The following is a 19,270-nucleotide window of genomic DNA, read 5'->3' as shown; positions in this document are numbered from 1 at the left end:
TTCACCCATTCTTGTTATGTCTTATTGTCTGAATCAGGAGTCACACAGGCATCTCATTGTACCTCTAGAGGTTGACTGCTTAACTTAACTAAAAATTTCATCTCTACTATGTATCTTATTTTTGGCATCAAAGTATCTTAAATGTGCTTTCCAAATTTGGCAAAAATTTATCCAGTTTTGTGTGTGTGTTCTTAGAAGTTCTTGGTTGGGTGTGTGTTCTTAGAAGTTCTTGGTTGGGTTGCTATCTGAAACAGCTCTCCTCCAAGTGGTGACTCAGGGATCCAGGCTCTTCCATTTTGAAATGTTGACAGCTTCAATACATGACTTCCAAGGTAGAAAGGGAAGAGACTACGGGGAAGGCATACTTGATACTCAACTTTTTTGCTCAGAGTTGACACATTCATCATTTCTACTCACATTTGAATGTCCAGGACTTGTCACATGGCCTCACTGGGATGCAAAAGGGCTGGGAAATGTAATTGATCCAGCAACATCTCTATACCCCAATTTTTGTGGCCCAATGGTCTCCTCTGCCACATCCATGTTTCCAGATGAGAAAACTGAGGTTGAAAAGTTTAGATAATTTGCTCAAGTCACATAACTAGCATGTAGCTGGTCTGGGATTGGAACCCTTGTCTGACTCCAAAGCCTGTGTTTTACTTCCTACATTTTGGGGGATAAGATAGCTGTATTTCAAGCTTCTCTTGGGCCTGGCAGTCCAACTCATTTTGGACTTTTCAGTCGCTTGTTCAGCTCTGACCTCACCAGGAGGGGGGCTGCAGGAATCTGTGAGAATGTGCTAAATGCCACTGAATTGTATACTCTACAGTGGTAAAATGGTAAATATTATGTTATGTGCATTTTTCCACAATAAAAGATCAATATGTGCAATGTAAACATTTAGAAAATACAGATAAGCTCAAAGGGAAATAAAAATGAATGTTTACCTATCTATCCATCTATCCTGTTTCAGTAAATAAAGACAGATTCTTGCTATACCTACAATTTGGAACTTAGTTTTTCTCTTACTATGACATAAGTTTATATTCATATCACCAAAATTCTTTATAGCATTTTTAATGGCCACATTATATTCCATTGAATAGAGGAATGATAGTTTCTTTGACAGACTCTTATCATTAAACATTTAGGTTACCTCTATTTAAATAATACTGAAATGTCCTTGTAGGTCAATCTTTGCTCACATTTGTGATCATTTTCTCAGGATAAATTCTAAGATGTGGAATTGCTTAGCCAAAGAATATAAATTCTAAAAAACATTAATTGACTTTATTTTTTTGACCAGTTTTAAATTTATTTAAAAACTGAGCAGAGAGTTCCCATATACTCCCCCCACCCACCACTCAGTCTCCCCTATTATTAGCCTCTCACATTAGTGTGGTACATTTATTGCAATTAATGAACCAATATTGATACATGATTATAAGCTAAAGTCCATACTTTATTCAGATGCCCTTAGTTGTTACCTAGTGTCATTTTTCTGTTTTCAGGGTCCCGTCCAGAACACCATGTGATGTTTTGTCATCATGACTTCTTAGGCTCCTCTTGGCTGTGACAGTTTCTCAGACTTGCATCATTTTTGATGACCTTGACAGTTTTGAGAAGTCCTGGTCATATTGCAGGATGTCCCTCAGCTGAGTTTTGTGTCATGTTTTCCTCATTTGATTGGTGTTATGGGTTTTCGAGAGGAGGATGGCAGAGGTAATGTGCTATTTTTATTGCGTCATATCAAGAGTGCACGCTGTCCTTATGATTTATAGCTGCTGGTGTTGACCTTGTCGATGGTCGTGACGTGATGCTGACCTGGCTGATGCAGTGTGTGTCAGGGTGCTGGAATGTAAAGTTATGCCCCCAACTTTCCCTGCTCTTTGGAGGTACTCTGAGCAGCCACTTAGGGAGGGGGGAGTCATGCTCCCCCTGCATAGAAAGATTTTTAAGGCTTTTAGTACAAATTGTGAAACTATTCTCCAGAAATATTATACCAGTTTACATTCTCAGCAGCAGTGTGAATACATACCCACTTTACTGCAAATTTGCCAGCATTGGATATTATCCTTTAAAAAAAATCTACTGATTTTAAAGAGAAAAATCGCATCTCATTTTAATTTGTAATTATGTGTTTATTGGAGAGTTTGTATATTTTAAACATTGTGTACTTTGTCAGCCATTTGCATACTTTAATTCAGGGATTACTTGTACATTCTTTGTTTATTTTTTAAAAATGAGGTACTTATCTTCATTTTGTTGATTTTTAGGATATTAACATTTTGACTGGTCATATATGTTGCCATGTGGTCAGTATTTTTCTTTTTGCCTTTTAATTTTGTTTATGGTACTTTTTTTTGGAGGAGAGACGTTTTCATTTCATTTGATCAACTCTGTCTTTATAATTTCTGTCTGTGTTGTCATGTTTAGAAATGTGAAATTTATACCTTGTAAAATCCCTAGACAAATTTATATTCCAGAAGTTATTATTATTATTTTGGGGAAAGTTACTATTTTTTAAAGTTGAGTTCCCATGAAATGGGAGGGCATGGCTTGACTAGGTTGAGCTGTGTCTCTGAAGCAGCTAACCAGTGGATTCCAACAGTTAAAAATTACCTCCCGATCTAGGTATGGGAAAGAGATTGAGGAGAAGCCACAGGGTTATGTGTGCGTGTGGGACTCTCTGTGCCCCACCTCTGATTTCAAGGCCTCATCTGGAGGGTCCTGAGAGAAGAGGTGTTTATGCCCCTTTCCTGGACCACAGCCTGAGACTGGGGAGAGAGCAAGCTAGCAAGCCTTGGGGAGAAGTGCCTTGTGTCATCTTGATGTGGTAGAAATGGTGGCATAGCGTGTCCAGGTTCAAGAGGAAGGGAGACTTGCCCAGTCCAGTCTCCCACAGGTCAGGGTGGCATAAGAGGACACCTACAATGTCCTGAAGGCTTCCATGTAGAGAAAATTTAGCTGAGAAAGTGAGAGCCAGGGGCTTGGCCCAGGATGAGGTGTGAGAACCAGGTGAGGACGGAGCTGCCTTCTCAGTAGAGAGAATGAATGGGAACCACCTTATGTCCCACAGACCACCCAAGGGAGCATGTGTTATCTGCTGTACCCACAGCCAGACAGCACAGGTTAAGACTAAGAAGTGGGCTCCTAGGATAAGCCCTTGAGAGCTGAGATCAGCTCCAGGGAAGAGAAGCTGGGGGAGGAGAATAAAAGGGAAAAAAAACCTGACTGTGACTGAATTATCAACTTGAATTGACTAAGAAATGACTGAATTTGAATGAGTTTATCAGAGAGTGACTAGACTAAATTTTCTCTGCTTTAAGGGAGAATGGAGGCTCAAGGCAGAAATTATACTCAAATATTGGAGAATAGAGAAAATTACGTTTTTGGACACGAGTCAGTGACTGAAATCTGTACTGGCTCCGATAACCACAGGCAGCCAGGTGTCAGTAAAATCTCAAGAACAGCACAGGATCATTACGGGCCACTCTTCCAAGTTATCTCCTGATCTGTGGCTGCAGCTCAGAAGGTCAACACAATGTCTTATCATCAGAAATCATGACAAAATCCATTCAAATGTTTGTTCAAAATGTTCTCTTTATATCAAAAAACAGAGCTAATGCTTGTTGGTGAAAGAGGTACATTTTTTGAGTTCTGAGCAGGTCCAGTCCAGACGACACGCTGCAGTTATAACCGGGGGAAGATAGGAAGTTCCTGGTTGTTCTGGGCATCTTCTGTTTGTCCCCTCCAGACCTACTGCCAAGCCTCTTCCCCCTTCTCAGTGCCCTGTGGGGAGAGGGCCCTAGGGCTCCCGCCCCCAGGAGGCATTGGCAGGAACTTGGAGGGAGGGAGAAGAGTGAGTCGAGGTTTTGATCTTCCCATCTCCCTTTGGGAGAGTCTCTTCAGCTCCCCAGGCATTGTCTGTGCTATGAAGTGAAGGGCCAGGCCCCATTAACGATTCCAAGTCCTCTGCCATTGCTACCGGCAGCCTAAGAGGTAGGTTAAGGGTCATAGCTAAAGGTCTCTGGCCCTTTAAGTCTGGTATCCATAGCACCACAGGCAATGCCATTGTTGTGTATTTGCTGCCTGTGGGGAGGCAGGCTGGTGCACTCGAGGAGGATCCACCACAGGGAGGCAAGTCAAAGCCTGCAACCACCACCCAGGCTTTGTCTAATTGGGATCTGCATATGGGCCCAAGGGAACCCATTATGAAAACACCTATCTCCATACCCTCTCAACCAACACTCTAAACAGTTTGTGCTCCTGCTGAGTAAGACTCATGAGAAATTGAAAAAAAAAAAAAAACTTTTTCTAGGTGATATTGAGAAGACCCTGGCATGATTTGGGTAAGTTTTCATTCATCATAAAATGAATCTTGTGCCCATCTAGACCTCGTGAAATCTCACTTCTGCTAAGGCACAGGTGAGCACCCTGGACAAAGCATATTGTTATTTTAGACAAATTAACATGGGTTTCAATAATTGGACATATACTGTGAGGCAATTTAGACATGTTTTACAGAAATGCATCCTTTCCTACATAACAGCATCAAAAAGTCAAAAGGTCAGTTCAGTGCTAAAAACCTGAATGGAATATTTAAAAAGCTTCACAATTCACCTTCCCTCCCACCCTTTTACAACTGATAAAGCAGTATTGCTACAGTATTATTAACTAAAGTCCATAGTTTACATTAGAGTTCATTCTTTGTGTTGTACAGTCTATGGATTTTGAAAAATGCATGTCACGTGTTCACCATTACAGTATCATAAAGGATAATTTCACTGTGCTTAAAAATCCCCATCTTCATCTGTTTTTCCTTCCCCACCTCCCTCCCCAGCTCCTGGCAACCAGTGATGCTTTTACTATCTCCAGTTTTGCCTTTTCCAGAATGTCATATAGTTGGAATCATATAGTATGTAGCCTTTTCAGACTGGCTTCTTTCACTTAAAAATATGTATCTTATCATGTATAACTGAAAAATTGTGCTCTACACTGGAATTTGACACAACATTGTAAAATGACTATAACTCAAAATAAAAAGTTAAAAAAATATATATATCTTAAATTTCTCCCAAGTCTTTTCATGGCTTGATAGCTCATTAATTTTTATTGTTGAATAATATTGCATTGTATAGATGTACCACCATTTATTTACCCATTCACCTACTGAAGGATGTCTTAATTGTTTCCAGTGTTTGGTAGCAATGACTAAAGCTGCTATAAACATTTATATGCATGTTTTGTGTGGACATGAGTTTTCAAATCACTTGGGTAAGCACATAGGAGTGAGATTGCTGGATCATGTGGTAAGACTATACTTAGCTTTGTAAGAAACTGCCAAACTGTGTTCCAGAGTGGCTGTACCATTTTCCAATCTCACTAGCAATGAATGAGAGTTCCAGTTGTACCAAATTCTTGCCAGAATTGGATTTTAGTCATTCTAATCTGTTTGTAGAGGTGTCTCGTTGCTGTTTTAATTTACCATTCTCTAATAGATCACAATGTTGAGCATCTTTTTATGTGCTTACTTACCACCTGTACATATGCTTTATTTGGTCAGAGCTTTTCAGGTATTTTGCCCATTTTTCTAGTTGAGTTGATTTCTCATTGGTGAGATTTAGGAGTTCTTGTATATTTGGGGTACAAGTCCTTCATCAGATATGTGTTTTGCAAAAATTTTCTCCCAGTCTGTAGATGCCTTTTCATTCATTTAACAGGGTCTTTTGCAGAGCAGAAGATTTTAATTCTAATGGACTCCAATTTGTTAATTTTTTCGTTCATGGATTGTGTATTTGATGTCGTAGTTATTACCAAACTCAAGGTTATCTAGATTTTCTCTTATGTTATTATCTTCTAGAAATATTACAGTTTTGCTTGTTACATTTATGTTTATGATCCATTTGGAGTTAATTTTTGTGAGAGGTGTAAAGTCTGTGTCTAGATTTATTGTTTTGCGCGTGGATGTCCAGCTGTTCTGGCACCATTTGTTGAAAGCACTATCCTTTTTACATTGAATTGCTTTTGTTCCTTTTTCAATGATTGGTTGACCATATTTGTATGGGTATATTTTTGGGCTCTCTATTCTGTTCCATTGATCTGTTTGTCTTTTCTTTTGCCAATACCACATTGTCTTGATTACTGTAACTTAATGGTAAGTCTTTATGTTGAGTTCTGTCATGGTGACTTTGCTCTTCTTCAATATTCTGTTGATTATTCTGGGCCTTCTGCCTTTCCATGTAAACTTTAGAATCAGGTTGTTCATATTCTCAAAATAATTTACTGAGATTTTGATTGGGATTGCATTGAATGTATAGATCAAGTTGGGACGAACTGACATCTTAGTAATATTGAGTCATCCTATCCATGAATGTAGAATATCTATTTATTTAGATCTTCTTTCTTTCATCATTGAAAGAGAGGAAGGAACTCAGAATTTGGAGAAATATTAAATTAAACATTTCTAAATTAATAGACTTTATTTTTGAAGAACAGTTTTAGGTTTATGGAAAATTGAGCAGACAGTACAGGGAATTCCTTTAAGCCTCCTGACACCCTCACACTTTCCCCTATTGTTAACATCTTGCATTAGCGTGATACATTTGTTACTGCTTTCATTTTTAAAGTTTAATACAGAAAGCAGGTATTAAGTGCTTTTAGGCAGGCAAAAGAAATGTTTCCTGTCCTCGTGGAATTTACAAAGTCACTGGAAAAGGCTGGACAAAATGCCTCCAAAGTGAACAACTAATACAAAATAATTTACAATTGGGCTTTAAAGTGTGTCCTTCCTTAGCAAAAGGGAGAAATTACAAGAGATTAGGAATAGTAGTTTGGAGTAGTTAGGGAGCCAGCTCTCCATGGAAGAGGAGAGATGCAGGAAGACTCTGGAAGGGCAGTAGGATTTGGAGAGGTGGAAGTAGACTGGAGGCAAAGTGAATGCGAAGAAATGGCACACACAAGGATGCAGAGGGTAATGTGGAGGGCAGTGGGGGGGGGCTTTATCACATCTGGCAGAGGTGGGAAGTGACCTTGAAGAATGTCAGCGTGAGCATTCAGGACCTGATATAGTGCTTAGAGTTGCATTTCTAAGCAGATCCTTTGAGTCTGGTTCTTTTAGGATCATTGGTTTTTGGTTTCACGTATACCTCAAGGCAGATATTCTGAGACATTTGCTTCTTTGAATCAGACTTATAGGCTCATGCCAGGGAATGTTTCTAAAGAGAAGCACTGCTCTTCTGGGGAAAAGCTACCAAATGCGGCTGTAGCTTTTTCATTTGCTACAAGAGTAGAATTTCATGTACACATATCAGGAAGAAAGCAACTTGCTTGGGAGGTCAAAAATAGTGACACTGGACCCCAAGGGAAGTTTCCCTGTGTGCCCCAGGCCCCTCACTGCCTGGCTGCATTGAACTTACTCTCTTTGAAGGGCTCTGTCATTTCTGGTGGGCAGGAGAATTCCATAGGGTCCCCGAGGTAAGAGGAAAGCAAAGAAGGAAACGTATGAATCCCTTAGCTTTAATCTCTTCTTACTACTTAGGGAAGAGCAAAGAGGGCATTAAATGCCCTATTTTTCTTTCTTTCTTTCTTTCTTTTTTTTTTTCCTCTTGATCCAAGTTAACTTACCTCAAGAGGCCCCTCTAGAGTTACATGTAATTGCTTATTCAGGTCACCAGTAATAACACTGCTGGGATTCAAAAAAGTTTTCATAGTGAAAGTCCATATTCACTTTCAGAACTTTAGTCCCTGCCTTCCCTGCAGACATTGCCTTTCTTCATAATATCTCTCTGCATCCAATCCTTTCTTCCCTCCATTCCTGCCGCCACCGGCTGAGTTCAGGCCACCCATCTGACTACAAGGACAGCCATATACTTGATCTCCTTGGCTTTATAGTCCCTCTCAAAGTGACTTGGCTTCAAAACATTGAATCCATTGTTTTCCTTCATAAAATCTCATTCATCTTTTCTGTGAAGCATCTCTTTCTTTTGATTCCTACCTTATCTCAGGACCCTAGCACCTCACCTCTAACTCTCCCATGCATTCTGCATCAGATCTAGGCTCTTGACCCTGGGTCTAAACGGGTTCACTCTAAAAATTTACAGGACCATCCTATGCATTTTTCCTGCCTTTGGTCCACTGCCATTGGTGTTAACCCCTCTGCCTGGCATTATTTTTCTTTCCTCTTCCTGTAAAGAACAATTTAAGTTCTACCTCCTCTATATAGGGTTGCCATTTTAAACAAATAAAATACCCAGATATCCAGTTAAATTTGATTTTCAGATAACAATTTAAAAACTACAGTACATACTTATACTAAAAAATAACTTGTTGTTTATCTGAAATTCAAATTGAGTTGGGCAACCTGTACTTTATCTGTTGACTCTACCACTATGTAACCTTTTCTTAATGATCTAATTATCTTGTGTCCCATTTTTTAGTTCCAAAAACATCTAATTCAGTCTTTCATTATATGCTATCTTGTATTATTGATTATATGTACAGAATTAACACTTATTGATCAATTATTCAATATTAGGCACTGTGCTTAGTTCTTTTTATACAAAAGCTTATTGAATTCTTAGAAGAAATATGGGATAAAGTAGGTGCTGCTCTGATATCCATTTTATAAATGAGGAAACTGAGTCTTTGAGAGGTTATTTTATTTGTTCAGGGTCCCAAAGCTAATAAAACTTGATCTTTCATCTGTCTTACGGTGATCAACTTGTTTTAAAACTGAAAGTGCCATATCCAGGAACCCTCTTGGTTCCAAGCAAACCTCATATGTCTGACTTCAAAGCCTGGGATTCTATCCTGCTTCCAGCTTTTTGAGAGTTTTAATTTTTCACTCCCTCTAGTTAGGGTATAAGTTCCCTAAGGGCAGGGCAGTATCTAACGGTATTTATGATACTTAGAATTACTTAGTACATGAGTGACTAATGAGGAGCAGGAACTGTCTTCACAGGCCACACCTCTTTTCTTGGGTCTCTTTGGACTGCAGAAGCTGAGGATTGTGTGGACCAGTGTGCATGGGGGTAACCAGTCTCAGATGCAGCTGAGACCTGAGCACGGCCAGTAGCCTTTGCAATAGAGGCACACAGTGTCCTTGATGTGTCTGGCCATTGCTTGCAAAGATGCTAGGCTATTGCTACTAGCAACAATGCCTCCAAAGTGGTGAAAATGAAGCTCTTTAGTAGGTATGTGGTGCCTCACTTGACAAGCTGAACCTTGAGTGGTTCTCCGCTTTGAAGTCTGAGTTAGGGCATGGGTGAGGCTGGAGAAACAGAAACCATGGTGCCAAGAGGAGTAGAGCACCATAGGTGGGCAGCAAGCACATCAGCACCTTGGTGGATGGACAGCACCCAAGGAAGCTGAGTGGCTGGTGTGTGTTTTTTTTTTTTTTTTTTTTTGGTTTTGTTTTTGCTGAAACTGTGCTTTTGTGCAATGGGCACATATCCAAAAGATTAATATATTATTACATTATTATATGTTATATAATAACCAAGTGGTTAAAATGATGACATACAGGTGTTACTGTTATGCTGCAGAGCGGTTGATGGGGTGTGATAGGAAAGGCAGAAACAGTAGGTTTCTATCCCCTAAGTGGATCTGCATAACTTGTTTCAACTTCACTTTGAATGCAGGTCATTATTGAGCACACGTTAAATATAAAAACTAAGTTGTCTGTGGAGACAGACATTTGTAAAAACTCATTTGCTATTTTTAAAAAACCTATTGAAATTGGATTGATAAAAGCTAAGACTCTCAAGGTAACTTTATTTTCAGGTGCTCAATTTCACTTCAAAATGCTTGAATTTTTAAATATGCTTTTGTTTCAACTTTTTATTAAGAGAGCATAGCAGATGTGGGCATAAAGTTTGGGCAGGGGTTTCCATTTTGAAGAGTGGTGACAGATTCCTTAGACTTTCCCTTGTTAGAAATTCAGCTGGCTTTTCCTCATCCCAATGGGATAATGTCTCAGCTTCTTAGTGTGATGTTTGAAACTATTCCTGGTCTAGCCCCAACCTATCTTTCCAACTCATCCCCCACCAGTTTGTACCATGGGCTCTGCTCCAGCTAGACTGTTTACTATCCTTCAAACAGACATTTAGCTTTTCTACCTCCAAGCCTTTCTCTTGCAGAGTTGTGGTTTACACTCTTGCTCTAGACTGCCTCGATTCAAGTCCTAGTTCTGCTACCAATTGTGTGATCTTAGTATCTAACTATTCTATGCCTTGATTTTTCTGACTGGAAAAAGAAACTAAAATGACATGTCTCCTTCAGGGGTATATTAATTCATGAAAGTACTTAAAACAATGCACAGCACATACAAAGTACTCAGTAAACACTAGCTCCTCATTTATATCACTGGATCTCAGTATCCTCCCAACTTAGCTCAAAATCTCTCTTCCTTGAAACTTTTCCGGACCACTTCATCTGGCAGTGTGCTCTTCTCTTGGGAAATCCCTGGTACTGACACTGTCCCTTTGGCAGGTGGTTGGTGTTCTTTGTCATGCTGTTGTCTTATGACCATACACTATAATTTTCATCCAGGTGTTTGTTCAGCCCTCACTTTGTGTCAGGCCTTGCACTCATGGCGATGCAGGGAAGCAAGTATTCTTTATCTTATTTTACAAAGGAGCAAACTAACTCAGAGACATTAAGTGATTTTGTTGGGGTTACCGAGATAGGAATCTATGATTCTGGGCTTCCAACTCAGGTTGCCCACTCTCCCCCCTTTGCTAGAAAACAAGGAGTGAAACTTACACTGTGGTAGCCTCCCTACAGCCCTTCAGGTAGGAGGCGCTCCATGTATTTTTCTGATTTAATGGACCAATATGCCATCTGATTGCCTTTCTAATGTCATTCATTAGTGCCTTATGGTTGTGATTATCTTGATGATGATAAAGATATTGCATGACGTATTTTGACGGGCCTTGAAAAGATAGACTATCACTTAGTTTTGAACCCCATGTGAATCTAAAAAAACAATTTACATTTATTTTTACTTTAACTGTTTCCTGCTGTTGCCAATATGGTTAGATGTGGAATGTCAGAACTGATCTCATTATCAATGCAGTTTTTGTCACAAAGGAGACTTTCTCAAGACTTAGTACCAGCTAATTGGTCTGTCAATAGCTTTCTTTGTTAGGTGAGTCATTTGGTCCATTGTTGACAAGGTGGAAGCTGCTCTCTACCCACTCTGGGGAAGCTCCACGGGGTCCGACATTCTCTCAGTTCTCACCTAATCAAGATGTTATTAAAGCAGCTGATGATTTACAGTGAACAGGGATGAAATTGTAATGGTTTTGTAAACAGCTGCTGGAAAGACAACTTGATGGCGCTTTCATGATGTATGACCGCCTCCCATTTTAGAGTGTGTGCTTGCGTGTGATATAAAGGCAACTTCTCTGATTTCTAAATTCCTTGGACATCATAGTCTATCTTTACTGAGACTGAAATCTTAAAGAACCAGGCCCATTCAATGAACAAATATTTATTACATTTTTCCTATGTGCCAGACAACTTTTCTAGGTACCAAGGATATCGCAGTGACAGAAACAGCCTGAAACCTTTCTGGAGCATCTGCTTTTCAAACTTTTTGTCATAGAAAAAAAATCAAATTCACACAGAAGAAGGAAAATAGTAGCCCCATTATTATTCAACTTTAATAATGATCAATATTTTGTCATTCTCTGTTCATCAATCCCTCCCAACACACACTTTTTTTAATGAAGCATTTTAAAGTGAATCTTAGATATTAAACATTTTATCATAAATACTTTAGTATGAATCTCTAACAGATAAGGCTGTTTAATAAAAACAAAATAACATCACACCTGACAAAATTAACAAAACTTCTTAATATCATTTAATATCCAATTTGGATTAAATTTCCTCCCATTGTCTCAAGAGTTTTTTTATTTTTTATGTTTCTTTGAATCCGGATGCAAACAAGATCTGCATATTATAGATTGTGGAGATAGCACTTATGTATCTTTTGATCTAGACCCATTCCCCTTAGCTATTTTTTTGGAATTGGGTTATTTGCCCTGCAGAAGTCCCCACATTTTGGATTTGGCCCATTGTGTCCTCCTGGCGTTGTTTATGATACTCTTTGATGTCTCACATTTTCTACAAAATGATAGTTGTATCTAGAGGCTTGATGAGAGTCAGCTTCAGCTGGGAGCAGTGGGGGAGCAGCACACGTTGGAACTCACATCCTAGTGGAAGCTGGCCTGCTGCTGCTTTTGTGTACCAGAGATGTTTCTGGAGGTGTCTTGGTGGCCAAAAATTTGGGTGGCCAGTATGAAAAACTTAGCTCTTCTACAACAGCGGCAGTTTTGATCTTAATACCATGAAACATTCCCTTTGTTTCTTCTTCCTTTATGTTGGCCACTAACGAAGACTCCTAAAAGTGTTTGTGTCATGTGGTATGTGGGAGTGGTGCTGCCTAGAGTGCCCCACACAGGGACAAGGGGGTTTTGAAAAAGTCATTAGTGTCCTCTCGGGAAGCAATCTAACAAAAGAGAATAAATTTATAGAATGGCATGAATCGAAGTGAGATCAGTTGAATTAGAATATTTGAGAGGGTTTTTAGGGTTTGCATATTTTGTGAAAGACATCTAGGTGATTTGAATGTGCAACCAGGGTGAGAAGCACAGATTCAGATAATGAGGCTTGTGGTCTGTTGCTGCAGGCAGTCCCACTTAAAGTCCTGAGAAAGATAAGGAGATAGATCAGGGGAAGGCAAGCCCAAGTAGCAGGAAGTTCCTGGGGTCTCTGGGTGGCTATTGATTTGTAAGGATTTCAGTGGTACTGAAGAATTTCTTCATCAATAAATTATGTCATAAACTTTTTAAAAAGAAGAATGAGGAAGGGGAATTTGGTTTAGGGAATCCAGAAATATGAAAGAAAGAAAGGATGACTCTATGAGCAAATAGCAAGAGTAGAGTTGCCACTTACTGACATGGGAAGGTTATGGGGAAGGGTTCTATTTTGGACACGTTATATTTGAGATGCCTAGTATATGCTCTAGATTAGATGTTGAGTAGGCAGGTGGATATATGTCTGAAGTTCAGGGCTGAAGGTAGAAATTTTTGAATCATGAAAATAGAGATGATATTTAAAGCCATGAACTGGTTGAGATCACCTAGCCAATGAGAAATTGGCTTCCTGGAAGCCACGTGAGGAAGACACCTACAGGACCATTGCAAGGGTTTCTCTGAGACAGAGCTGTGAAGGTGGTGGCTGAGTTATAAAGCAGGCTGATAATGTTTTCACTGAATGCTACCAGATTGCTCAACAAAGTATATTTAGCAGTTTAAATTCCCATTAGCTGTGCATGAGGATTCCCACTTTCCCATATCTTTGCCAGTATTGGAGATGATCTTTCTGACTTTTGCCAGGCTGATGGGTAAAGCAATGGTGTGTTGGAGTTGGTCCATGAAGTTGACTGAGCACATTTCTTCCCAACTCCTTGTCCAGTGACCTCACACTGGTACCTGGAAATCAGCAGGGGTGAGAGTATCTGTACCATGGAAATCAGCAAACACTACAAATTAGGACTCACCCCCAACCCCCAGCTGTTTTTGAAATTTATATGTAGTGGCTGTCGGCAGTATCACACTGTCCGTCCATCCATTGTCTCATTACTAGTGAGTTTGAGCATCTCGTCTCTGTGTGCTTGCTGTTTTGGCTTTCCCTTCTGTGAAACGCCTATTCCTGTCCCTTTCTCATTTTTATCTTCAATTTTCTAACTTCTTTTTGTTGATTTGTAGAAGTTACTTATCTATTTTAGATATGAATCACTAGCAGCTTTTGAATATCTATCTCCCTTCAATTTGTCCGCCATCTGTTAGCTTTCTCCATGGTACTCTTCATTGAAGAGAAATCTTCATTGCGATGCAGTCAAATCTCCTAGTCTTTTGTTTTCAGGTTGTGCTTGGGCAGTCTAGTTTTATGAAGTAAATCCCTACCCTACATTCATAAAATTTTCTCTTACGTTTTCCTTTCAAATATAGGTCTTTAATCAATTTGGAGTTCACCCTGAATATGGTAGAGATGGGGCATCCAAGTCTATTTTTTCCCTCAAAAAACTAAGCTGGTTTCCCCAAAACCAGCCTCTAAATAATTTATATTTTTCTCATTGATTTGCAGCCCCACGTGAACATACATCGAGGTCCCATGGATCGACTTCTGAGTGTCCTATTCTGTGTGGTCGCTCTATTTGTTCCTGTACCAGTAGCATGCTATTTTTATCACTAGGTAGTGATGGCACAGTATTTGGCAGTGCAGGTTTCCTCTCTCTGCTCTTGCTTTCCAAAATTAACATACCTATTTAAATGTTTATTTTTCCCTATGTATTTTGTAACTTTATTGAAGTTCCTTACATTTTGAGTTCCTGCTGGAATTTGGGTTGGTATAACATTGAATTTAGCAATTAAATGGACATTTTTCCAGTGTAAGGTCATTCTATCCATAGTATATCTTCACTTATTCAATCTCCTTTTATGTCCATAAATAGAGATTTGAAATTTTCTCCATAAAGTTCTTGCAAGTTATTAGGTTAATTCTTGAATTTTATGCTTTAGAATTTCATTGATATTGTGAATGGTCCCTTACTGTCTATTGTATTTCCTGGTAGCTTACTGCTGATGTAGAGGGAACGATTGATTTTTAGAAACTGATCTTGTATTTGGAAACTTTATACTCACATATAACTCCTAATAGTTGATTCTGTTGGGTTTTTTATATTGATAATCATATTATCCACAAACATGACAGAAAGATTTCAGGGTTTCTACCTAGTGCTCTGATATTCTGCATTTAACTACCTCTGCTAATTGGGCTCCAGTCTGGCACCCCAATTCTAACAGCTGGATGTCTCTTGTGGTCCTAATGCCCTGTACACTCATATTCTGGAAATGAGCCTTTGTCTTCCTCCCCTGTGAATCCTGTCTTGCCCAATTCTTCTGTCCAAGAAGAACAGTAACACTGTCTTCTTTTGGTTATTTCCTCTAACCCTTTTCTCAAGGATTAGGGCCTGTAAGCCACTGACAACCCTTCCTGATGCTGACTTTAGAACTGTCTATCCAAATTTCTCAGTGATCCCTGCTACTCAATGCAACAATTCTGTATCCTGAATGCCCCAAAGGACACCCTGTGTAGATAATGCAAAATAGTGGATCAACATAGGCCTTCAAAACAGACAGGCTTGTGTTTGAATTTTATTTCTGTCCCAGGGGACATTGAGCAAGGTCCCCGGCCTCCTGGAGTCTGTTTCTTCACTGGTATAGTGAAGACAAGACCACACAGGTAGGAATCACAGAGTGGTGAGCTAGTAATGCCCCCTTCTCCACATTGATGCTGACCGCTGATACTGATCCCCTCCCAGGACTGGTTTACTGCTGCATTTCCCAGGCACCGTGTTATGCCTTCAGATATACCTGAATCTCAGCAGCTGCAGCTGGACCATTTCCCCATGTGCGTGCCCACCCCAGTGAATCATTCAAGTTCCAAGTTCTGGCCCCATTTCATCTCCCAGTCCAACTCTTGTATGCACATGGGGTGTTCCAAGAAGCATGAAAAGAGTGCTTGCATTCTTGATAATGGACTAGGCAGTAGCTTCAGTTTTTTGAATAAAGGCAACCAGGTGAGTGGGAGAATCTCTCATGGCTTAGTTATCCTGGAAATTCGCCAATGTACTGTATGGTGTTTAGGTACAGCAGATAAAGCCAGTGGCCTGGATGGTTTTAACAGAGACTTTATTACAGTGAAGAACAACTCAGCTAGCCACACCCTGTCATCTACCAATAGTGGCATCTCAGAGGGATAATTTAAACCAGCAATAAAAGTGAACTGTATATGTGGGAAGTTTGCCAATAGCAACTTCTGTTACGTATAGATCTTTATGAGTTTCTGTTGCTCACTAACAATAGGGCTTATTTACAGTTGCTTAAAGCCAACAAAGGGCAGATTACCTTCCTTCTTTTAACCAGTTAAAGCAGTGGGTGGGGAGGGGGTCAGACAAGAACAGGGTGTGATGAGAGCAGGGAGAGGGAGGTGGGACTTGCACAGGGAGGAGGAAACATCTGTGTCACGTTATCATCCCCAAGAATGCATGAAGGGACAGAGAAACTGGCAGCTGACGGGACTGTGGGATGGTCATGGTGTTTAAATATTGCATAAGTGCTATGAGTTTCAGTTGACAGGATGCTCCACCCGATTCAACAATGTGACACGACTGTTGCAAATGAGTATTTTGATATTTTGAGCTACGCTAACAGACTCATAGGACTGAGAAAGAGGTGGCTGTCTCTCTCCTTTCTGCACTCAACAGGACACCTCATTCATTCCTGAGCATCGCATTTAAGAGAGCTCTAGACAAGCTGAGATGCATCGTAGAGAGTCCCTTAAAATTCTGGTGAGTAGGATCTTAATCATGTCGTATAAGGAGAAGCCTAAAGGATTGAGAATGCTTGTCCTGGATACCTTGGAGTTGGACATGATCTGGAAGACCCCAGAGTAGAAACAACCCAGTAAGGAGGAGATGTAGGGGGTGGTGTTTTAGCTCTCAAGGTAGGAAGAAATTTTCAACAAGGCTGGTCAAAGACAAAATGGCTGCTTTCAAAGGAAGTAGTTCCTGGTTACTGGAGGTGCGTAACTATGGCCACTTGGTGGGAGGATATTCTAAGGGGGACTCAAACAACCAGAGGGGGTCCTTTTCTAGAGCCTGGAATCAATGATTCTAATAGGAAAAGATGCTCTGGAGTGCCCTGAGCACTAACCTCTGCTTTTGAGGAGTCTAAAGACATTCATTCTTTCATTCATTCATTCATTCATTCATTCATTCATTCATTCATTCGACATTCGTTATTGCTAGGCACTGTGCTTGGTGAACATGGAAGTACAGTGGAGTAGTTGGTATATCAGAGCCAGAACAGAAAGGCCCCAGAGACAGCCGTTAGAAGGTAACACTACTGGCTCAGTGTTACAAACTTCTGTCGTGGGGAAACAATTGACTGATTAAGTCCCTTCAATAAGGGGACTCATTAAGTATCAAGAAACACCTTTCCTTCCACTGGATGGAGAACCAGGGTGTCACCACTTTCTGGTTCTAGGGGGACTGAGAAGGGGACGGGGGAGAAGGGAGCAAAGCAGCAGGGAAAATTAACTTCTGGGACGACTGCTCACCCATCCCCTCCTGCCTCTACACTGACACCCTTGGGTGTAATTATTCAAATTGGGTACAGCCTTGACTAGGCTTTTTACAGCAAGACCGGCAGACAGGTAATTGACTAAAGGGCCTATTGTGGATCATTCAAGGGGCTAGACACCTGGGAGCCCAAAAAGCGTTAGACGCGGTGCCTGTCCCTAAAGGGTCGTAGGAAGGCTTCTAACACAGGGACAGGAGACAGGGAGGCAGGTCAGATTAGGCTAGCTACAGGCTTTAATGAGAAGTGTCTGTACAGCGCGACGTGCGCTGCCTCCCCAAGCATGGCCCATGGCCAGGCAGGGTTCAGCCGCGAGCCTAAGACTGCGGTGGAAATATCACGGCGGCGCCTCCTCCCCGACACGGTTAACCCCAGAAGCCCACCTGACCTTCCTAACCCCAGGCTCAACCTTGGCTCAGCGGAAGTGCTGCGGGGTCGCAGGCAGGAGGCAGGCAGCAGGCAGGCAGCGCAGGCGCGCGCTCGCTCTCGTTCCCCACTCCCCCGCGCGTGCGCGGGGCCGGGGCCAGGGCCTGCGCGCAGCCCGGGCGCCTGCAGTGCGCGCGCGCCGACCCCGCGTGGGGCCCGGCTCCGGCGCGCGCGGCGCGGAGGAGGCAGGCGGGAGGGGCCGGACAAGGTCGGGGAGCGGCGCGGCGGGAGGGCCCGCGGCCGGCTACCGGAGACAGGCGCCGGGCGGAGAAGCGCGCTTCTTGGTCTTCTCTCCGCGCCCCCACGTTCCCCGCCGGCTGCCCTGAGAGGACCGGAGGAGGCAGGTGGGGCGGGAGCGCGCGCGGGCGCCCGGTGGGAGGGGGTGCGGGTGCCTAAGGGGCGGTTGGCGGTTCGGGGAGGGCGGCGCGGAGGCGCCGGGGGCGCCGGGAGCCCCGCGGTCGCTTGCCGTGGGTGCTGGTGTCGCCGGCTTCTGGAGGCCTCCCTGGGGCGGGGGCGGGGTTGGCGCGGCCTTCTGGCCGGGACGTGGGTTTCTGGTTTCCGTACCTGACCGAAGGTTTAACTTCAGCATGAGATGCCGCCAGGTGTGTGGGACGGGACGGACCCCGCGGCGGCGCTGAGTTCTGGCCCCCGCTCCGCCGCCCCAGCCTTGACCGCCCCGGCGCTCTGGGGGAGCCCCTTGAGCGCAGTGCTGTGCTGCGTGCTGTTACCCGCCCTTCGTCGTTTTCCTGAGCAGGGCCTCTACATCTCTCATGCCTCCCCTTGCTTACTAAAATGTTTGAGAAACCTTTGCCGTTGGGAATTCAAACCTAGGCCAAATGACTCTGCTTCTGGTCTTTTGCTACCCCGAGATTCCTTAATTCTTAATCATGGGGAGGAAAGTTGTGGGGAGCACTTGTGCTGAGGCTGCTAAACATAGATTCGGGTTAGACCTCATCCTTGTGGGTTAGATTGATGGGTTTGTAATGTCAGTTTTCTTTTGAATTAGATGTCAGGCTCTTCATTAATCCAGAGATTTTATAGACACATCAGGTTTAAACTCTGAGACAATGTTTTGATATGTATCAGAGGAGGATATTCTCATGGGATAATAACTTGCTGTATGTATCCAGCCAGCTAGAGTGGTTCACATTGTAGCAACATCGTAGTATAAATTGGTGCCTTTTAAATATTTCAGTAAACACTCTCCTTCTTAGAAACATCCCCCAAATACTTTAATTGTACTTCATTTTCACATTGACTCTTGTCATTTATGAATCTTATGTACAATCTAAAGCCAGTCATCTAAATGGCAGAAGATCACGTGCAGGACATGTAGCAATTGTGGAGGGAAAGCAGGGAATTGAAAATGGTAGAAGTCTAGCTTTCTACATTTTTATGATGCAAAAGCATCCTGGTTGCATTTTACTTTGCTAACATAAATGTGCATTTTTAAATGCACCTGTGTTGTAACAATGACTCTTGGATTGGAATGAATATGTTTATTTTTATTTTATAGAAGATTTGGCACATGGTATCTTATTTATAGGATTTATTTCAAGTGTTTCAGATATATCAGATACAATCCCACCAGCAAGACTTTTAGGAAAATATTTAATATGGTATATTTTATG

At 41.7% G+C, this 19,270-nt stretch overlaps 1 protein-coding gene across 4 annotated transcripts in view; it reads left to right on the top strand.

Moving 5' to 3' along the window:
• CLIP4 (CAP-Gly domain containing linker protein family member 4) overlaps positions 1–19,270 on the top strand; it is a 100,233-nt gene that overhangs the window by 20,398 nt on the left and 60,565 nt on the right. The window contains exon 1 of one of the 4 annotated variants that reach the window (XM_010991278.3): positions 16,304–16,423. The exons of 1 other annotated variant lie outside the window; for it this stretch is intronic. The gene's annotated coding sequence lies outside the window, so the exon portion shown is untranslated. Of the gene's footprint in view, positions 1–16,303; positions 16,424–17,800; positions 17,984–19,270 lie in introns of those variants that run through there. 2 more of the 4 variants (XM_064494636.1, XM_031466796.2) reach the window with 2 other exon arrangements.

Source organism: Camelus dromedarius, chromosome 15 (genome assembly GCF_036321535.1).
Source record: "Camelus dromedarius isolate mCamDro1 chromosome 15, mCamDro1.pat, whole genome shotgun sequence".
Taxonomy (NCBI): Eukaryota; Metazoa; Chordata; class Mammalia; order Artiodactyla; family Camelidae; genus Camelus; species Camelus dromedarius.
Note: the sequence above shows the minus strand (reverse complement) of the source record. Positions and strands in the feature narration are given on the sequence as shown.